The sequence below is a fragment of the Lactuca saligna genome, chromosome 4 (genome assembly GCF_052625555.1).
Source record: "Lactuca saligna cultivar CGN05327 chromosome 4, ASM5262555v1, whole genome shotgun sequence".
NCBI lineage: Eukaryota > Viridiplantae > Streptophyta > Magnoliopsida > Asterales > Asteraceae > Lactuca > Lactuca saligna.
The window spans coordinates 193,154,362-193,160,547 of record NC_136420.1 but is presented as its reverse complement, the minus strand read 5'-3'; positions in this window follow the sequence as shown (position 1 = coordinate 193,160,547).

Below are 6,186 nucleotides of genomic sequence, written 5' to 3'. Positions count from 1 at the left end.
TTTTAGGAAGTTGATCTTAGCAAATAGATAAGATCATTAAGGGTGTTTTCATAGTCTATTTCATAGATGTTCCAAAATAACTCACTATGTGACTTAGAACGTAGTTGAACCACCAACTTTCTCAAGACTTTGACACCCAACTTTCCCAGCTTATCAATATGTGACTACATCTCCACGATGTGATCATACCTAGACCTTTACTTGCCAATAGGGCTCGAGTGACCTTAAACTTTTCAAGAACTTGTGGGTTAGGGAGAATAATCGGAGGAGGTGAAAGAAGTGAAGCATGATGTTGAGGGACACCATCTTCAATAGATTTGGGAAGATCATAGTTGTCTGAACCAGACATCTATAATGGGAGAAAATCAAGTTAGTTGATTCAAAGTCCTTAATATAACACCCAATATGAAATATTAAGGCTAGGACCCAACACAATATTTTATAACTTGGAAGAGGGATGCCGTAATCCAAGCTATAAGATATTTCACGGTAGGCGAATGACGATTCACCAATTTCCACCATGAAAAACAAAATAATTTATTAGGTTTTAATTGGATTTGAAATTCCTAGATCTTTTGAGATTCATTGAACTTTTTCAATGGCATGTTTCAATCTCGAGTGTGCCCTCTCAATTTTTGTGACTGGGATGCCGAGGATCACAAAACAAGGTGTGAATAACCATACCAATTCACTTGGTACCCTTAATATTATCACCTAATCAATGTGCCAGTTAACCACTCACGCTCCATTGATCTATTACAAACATTAAGTCACCCTTCGTGATCCTTACTAGTCCAACTTAGTGTGCCGGTTAACCACACACGCTCCACCAACGACTTGGTAAGGTACAAAGTGTGAATTCCATGGGCTAGCACCAAATTCAGATTTTTCCTAAAGTAACTAAGATTGGGAATTAAATAAAAAAACATTTAGTTACTTTATAATATTCATTATACTTTTAATGAGAATTTAAAGTCATTGTCCTACCCGTTCGGCTAACGACCCTCCACCGATCAAGCAAGCGGTGGGTGAGAGAATACACCCATTAAGTCGCCATTTTATAGCACACAACCTTATACCCACCTTATAGACCAGTTTCGTGAATGATGCCTACTAACGGTAAAACGACTTGTTCTTATACATATATATAATAATTAACCATTAATGTTATAAATAGTATAAGTTTTGAATTTTAACTCTTTAAAATTTTAAGGGTTATCTTGGAATTAAAGTATTCATGAGTGAAAACTTTTCAAATTCCAAAACTTGAGGGCAAGTTTTGAAACTATTCAAAAACTAATTAATTCCATAACTTATGTGTTTAAAGTAGTTTTAATCCAAAAACTCTTCAAGTTCCATAACTTATGGAAGACTTTAAACTAATAAAAGAATTAACTTTTCTTTGTTTTTATAACTTATGGAATTAATTAAGGTTGCACTTTTACTCTTTAATGAAGTGACTCTTGAACTTCCATAACTTGAGGACAAGTTATAGAGTCATAAAAAAAATATTCAATGACACAAGACTCTTCATTTTTGTAACCATTACCAACTTTTATGAGTTTTATGAGTCTTTAATGTGACTCTTCATATAACTTGAGGACAAGTTACACAAACACATTTTATACTCAACTCTTAGATTAAAATGGATTGAAAGCAACTATTTCAATTAACTTTTCTATTAATCTAAGCAACTCATAAGAACAAGATAATTCAAATCAAACCTTTTCATGTAATTAGTCTAAACCTTAAACTAATACAAAACATGAATCTACTGACAATTATCTTTGAAAATGGATTAGCATGAGCATTACCACGTTAAAAAACAAGTTTATAAGTTCAAAAACAACTTAGGGTAATATTCCTAGTCCATTTCTAGCCAAAAACCTCGAAAATATGCTGTCTGGGGGTCCAACTCATCGAGTGCATGAACCAACTCAGCGAGTTGGATCGAATTGATCACATTTTAGGCATGGACTCGCCGAGTCTCCTGATGGACTTGCCGAGTCTGATGATCAGACAGCCACAAATTCGTTTTTTTAGCTTCTATTGCAGGTATAACAAGAAAACAAGCCTAGGCTCTGATACCACTGTTGGGTTTTGAGCATTCTAACACTCCTAAGTGTACATGCAACCCTAAATAGCTTGGATCTATGTTTTCTCTATTATACATGCAAATAAGAACATCCAAGGTATTATCCTAATCTAGCATACAAAACAATGAGTGTAACAAAGATAGAATACATACCTCTTTGATGTAGAAAGTCTTCATGAAGCTTGAGTGCCTAGCCCCAATAGTGTGGAAGCCTCAAATGGAATCACAATCACCAAAACACTTAGAATAACTTGAGAGAGTTCTACACTTCATGAAATCAGCTAGCCCTTTTCTTCACTTTCTAGTGTGATCCTAGTGGCCGATCTTGTCAAGAATAAGATATTTATATAGTGTTACAATTAGGGTAAATCCTTAATTGTCATGGCTTTCCATTTCCTTTGATCCATGGGTTCAAATACACCATGGAGCATCCATGGACCATCCTATGGGTTTTAACCCAACTTGATTATCCATGGAGCATTAGCCCACTATATAAGTATGGATGATTTACACAATCAACCCATATATTTAATTAGTCTTCTTTTGATCACTTAATTAATCCTAGATTAATTCTTGATCAATACTAATTAAATAATCTTATTATTCTTATTATTAATATACTAGATAAGTGTCTTATTTCTCTCATTATAGTCTATCCAAGTGCATGATGGTATGCAACCCAAATGGACCATGCCGGGTCGGGTCAAGTATTACCAATTATAGTTATGGACTTAGACATTAATCCATCAAAGTTTACCAAACCCTCAATTTGAATTCAGACACACCCGAGAGTATGCCCGAATCCCTCAAACTAAGGCTCTAATACCAACTTGTAGCATCCTAAATTGTCCAAATAAAAATTTTGATTTCAAACATCCAATAGACATTTCAAAGCAACCAAAAGTGTATAATAATGAAAAATATTATCAGAATATAACTCCCAAAATCACATAATGCGGAAAAACTGGAGCGGATGCGGTGTGATCAAGTCGGACCCTTCTTTTTCGAGATGGAGGTACCTAAAATAGAAACTGAAAACCATAAGCACAAAGCTTAGTGAGTTTCCCCAAAATACCCCATACCATACATACATAACAATCAAGCATAACTAGTTCTATTTTAACCCCTTTGGTCTATTTCAACAGGTACTGGGTCTATTTCAACCCCTTCGGTCAATTTCAATTGGTCTTGGGTATATCTCAACCTCTTTAGTCTCTTTCAAGCGATATTAGGAATATTTTAACCCCTTCGGTCCCTTTCAACCGGTATCAGATCTATTTCACCCCTATAGCTAACACATAATCATAACAGTAAGAGTCACATATGCATGCAATAAGGAAATTATCGCAAAGACAATTATGATCCTACTAACATAGTCGAGTGGGCCGGCGTTAATGCTTTCGACCAATGAGTAAAACAAAGGAAACTCACCTCAAACTGGAGATATCAAATCATAATTGAGCTACTAAATCATGAAATCCTCTCACTATATCATAAATAATAAAACCCTAATTAAAAATTAGATCAATAACCCAACCAGAAAGTCCATACCCTAAATCTCGACTTTAAGGTTAAAATATTGCATTACAATTTTCATTATAACAAGAGAACCTTTAGTTACTATGTACCTCATCTCATTATTAGCCAATTTGCCAAGAGAAAATAAATTCTTCCAATGTTCTAGAATGTACCAACAATCTAACTTTCTGACCATGTTGTCATGTATCTTGATCTGCAGCAAGCCACTAACCCTGATACTGATCACCTAATCATCACCCATCTTGACTGTGCCATTCCACACTTTGAAGGAGTCAAACTAGAAATGATTATAATTCATGTGATAGGATGCTCCAAAATCAAAGACTCAATCATCTATAGAGCTAGATGTACTTACATCAAGTACATCACCATCGTCCCCTTCATCTAAACTTTGTTGAGCCACAAAAATAGTGTTATTGATGCTTGATTCACTCTTGAACTTATCATTCTTCAATTGTGGACAATTTCTTTTTAAGTGCCCTTTCTCTTTACAGTTATAACATTTCGCATTCGATGAACCTTTAGACTTTGATTTAGAACATGATCTCCCTATGTTTCCCTCTTTCCTCTCTTTTGTCCTTCCTGACCCTGCGAACAAGCCAAAAATGGAGACCTCTTCTCCAACAAAAGCTTTTCTTTTTAGTTCCTTAGACATCAGAGAATCCTTCACATCATTCACAGTGATCACTTTCGTACCACAGAGCATGGTATATAAAAAATTCTTATATGAGTTAAGAAGAGAATATAAGGGAACGAGCTTTTGATCTTCATCTTTAATCTTCAAATCAACTCCTTGTAGATCCAACATGTTTTGATTGAAGTTATCAAAATAATCTTTTACTTGGTTAGTTTCAAAAATTCTGAGAATGTACAACCTTCACTTTTGATACAGCGTGTTCGTTAGTGAGTTGTTTTGTTACTTGTCACTAAGTTTATCCTAGAGCCTAAAAGCACTTGTTTGATCCATTAACTCTCTTATTGTTAGGTCATATTTTTGTGGTTAATTATGGGCTTATATTGTTAATTGTTCTTTGGCTTAGAATATTATTGTAACAACGCAAATTTTCAAATAAAATTTTCATTTAAAATAAAGTGATTTCATTCAACTAATTATAATTATTCCAAGTTTCATATCAAAATACAATTATAAAAACCCCCAAGATCTCAAATAACAGCAGTGTGTATGCATCACGCCGGCGCCTTCCCACGGTCCTCGCTAGTACCTGAAACACATACGTAACAACTTTTAAGCATAAATGCTTAGTGAGTTCCCCAGTATACGACTTACACATATACGCCTTTCCAGGCCCTGACCTTCCGGTCCACAACACATCGCCTTCCGGCCCGTAACATAATCGCCTTCCGGCCCATAACATATTGCCTTCCGGCCCATAACATATTGCCTTCCGGCCCATATAAACACACATAGCACGCATAGCAATTACCTTTCCATTTATAGCACGTATAACACAAATCATATCCGACCTTCCGGTCACACAGTCAAACCCTTCCGGGTACAGTATAGTGAGAAGACTCACCTCGCGGGTAATGAAAGCTAGCGACTCCTGAAATCACTCGCACTCGATCCGCCGAGCTACAGACTCCCTATAATATCATATATCCCTTATTAATACTTTTATCTTTCAAGACAACTGACCCTAAGAAATTACATGTAGGTCAACTCTAGTCAACGGTCAACGGTCAACGGTCAACTTGACCGGACTCGGCGAGTGCAAAGGCGACTCGTCGAGTCTAGACGTCCTCCCCAACTTTCCCTGATGTTCCCTTTCTACTCGTCGAGTATCCCTCTTGGCTCGATGAGATCCTCGTGGAAGAATCGCGGGGCCACCCCGACTCCACTCGCCGAGTCTGAAGAACAGCCCGACGAGTTCCAGTCAATCTCCAAGCTACTCGCCGAGTCTGTTCATTGGACTCGGCGAGTCCATGCCATGCAGTCGATCAAACTGCTTCCTGAGATAAGTATTGTCCCGAAATACACAAGCATGGGACCTTCTGGACCTCTAAAGGTCCTAATACAGGGTTATAGTCGTTTGGGTAACAAGGTAATAATCCATCTAATCACCAAATGGGTTCCATAAACCCTAAATCCATGCACACATCAACATAACAGAAAAGATCCGAAATATTACCTGAACAACGCACTCTCTGTGTCCCCAAACCTCAGAACTCGAATACCTTGCTGTTCCTTTAGCCAAAACTCTTCTCCTCCTTGCACAACAATTTCTTCAAGGTCCTAATATCCTTCAATCTTGCTCTAGATGCCCACAGTCGTTTAGGGTTCTTCTCAGTCGACTAAAGACGGACAAAGACGGCCTATAAGTGCATTATATACGTTCCAAAACCAAACGACTAGGGTTTCCGCTGAACAGCGCAGACTCGCCGAGTCCATAGACCATAATGGACTCGTCGAGTCCAGTCGTGAACCCGCGACCCAGTCTGTGGTCCTACTCGGCGAGTCTGGCTCCAACTCGACGAGTCCCCTCCTAAAACACCCCAAAAACAATATTATAAAAATACCTGAAATTCCGGGC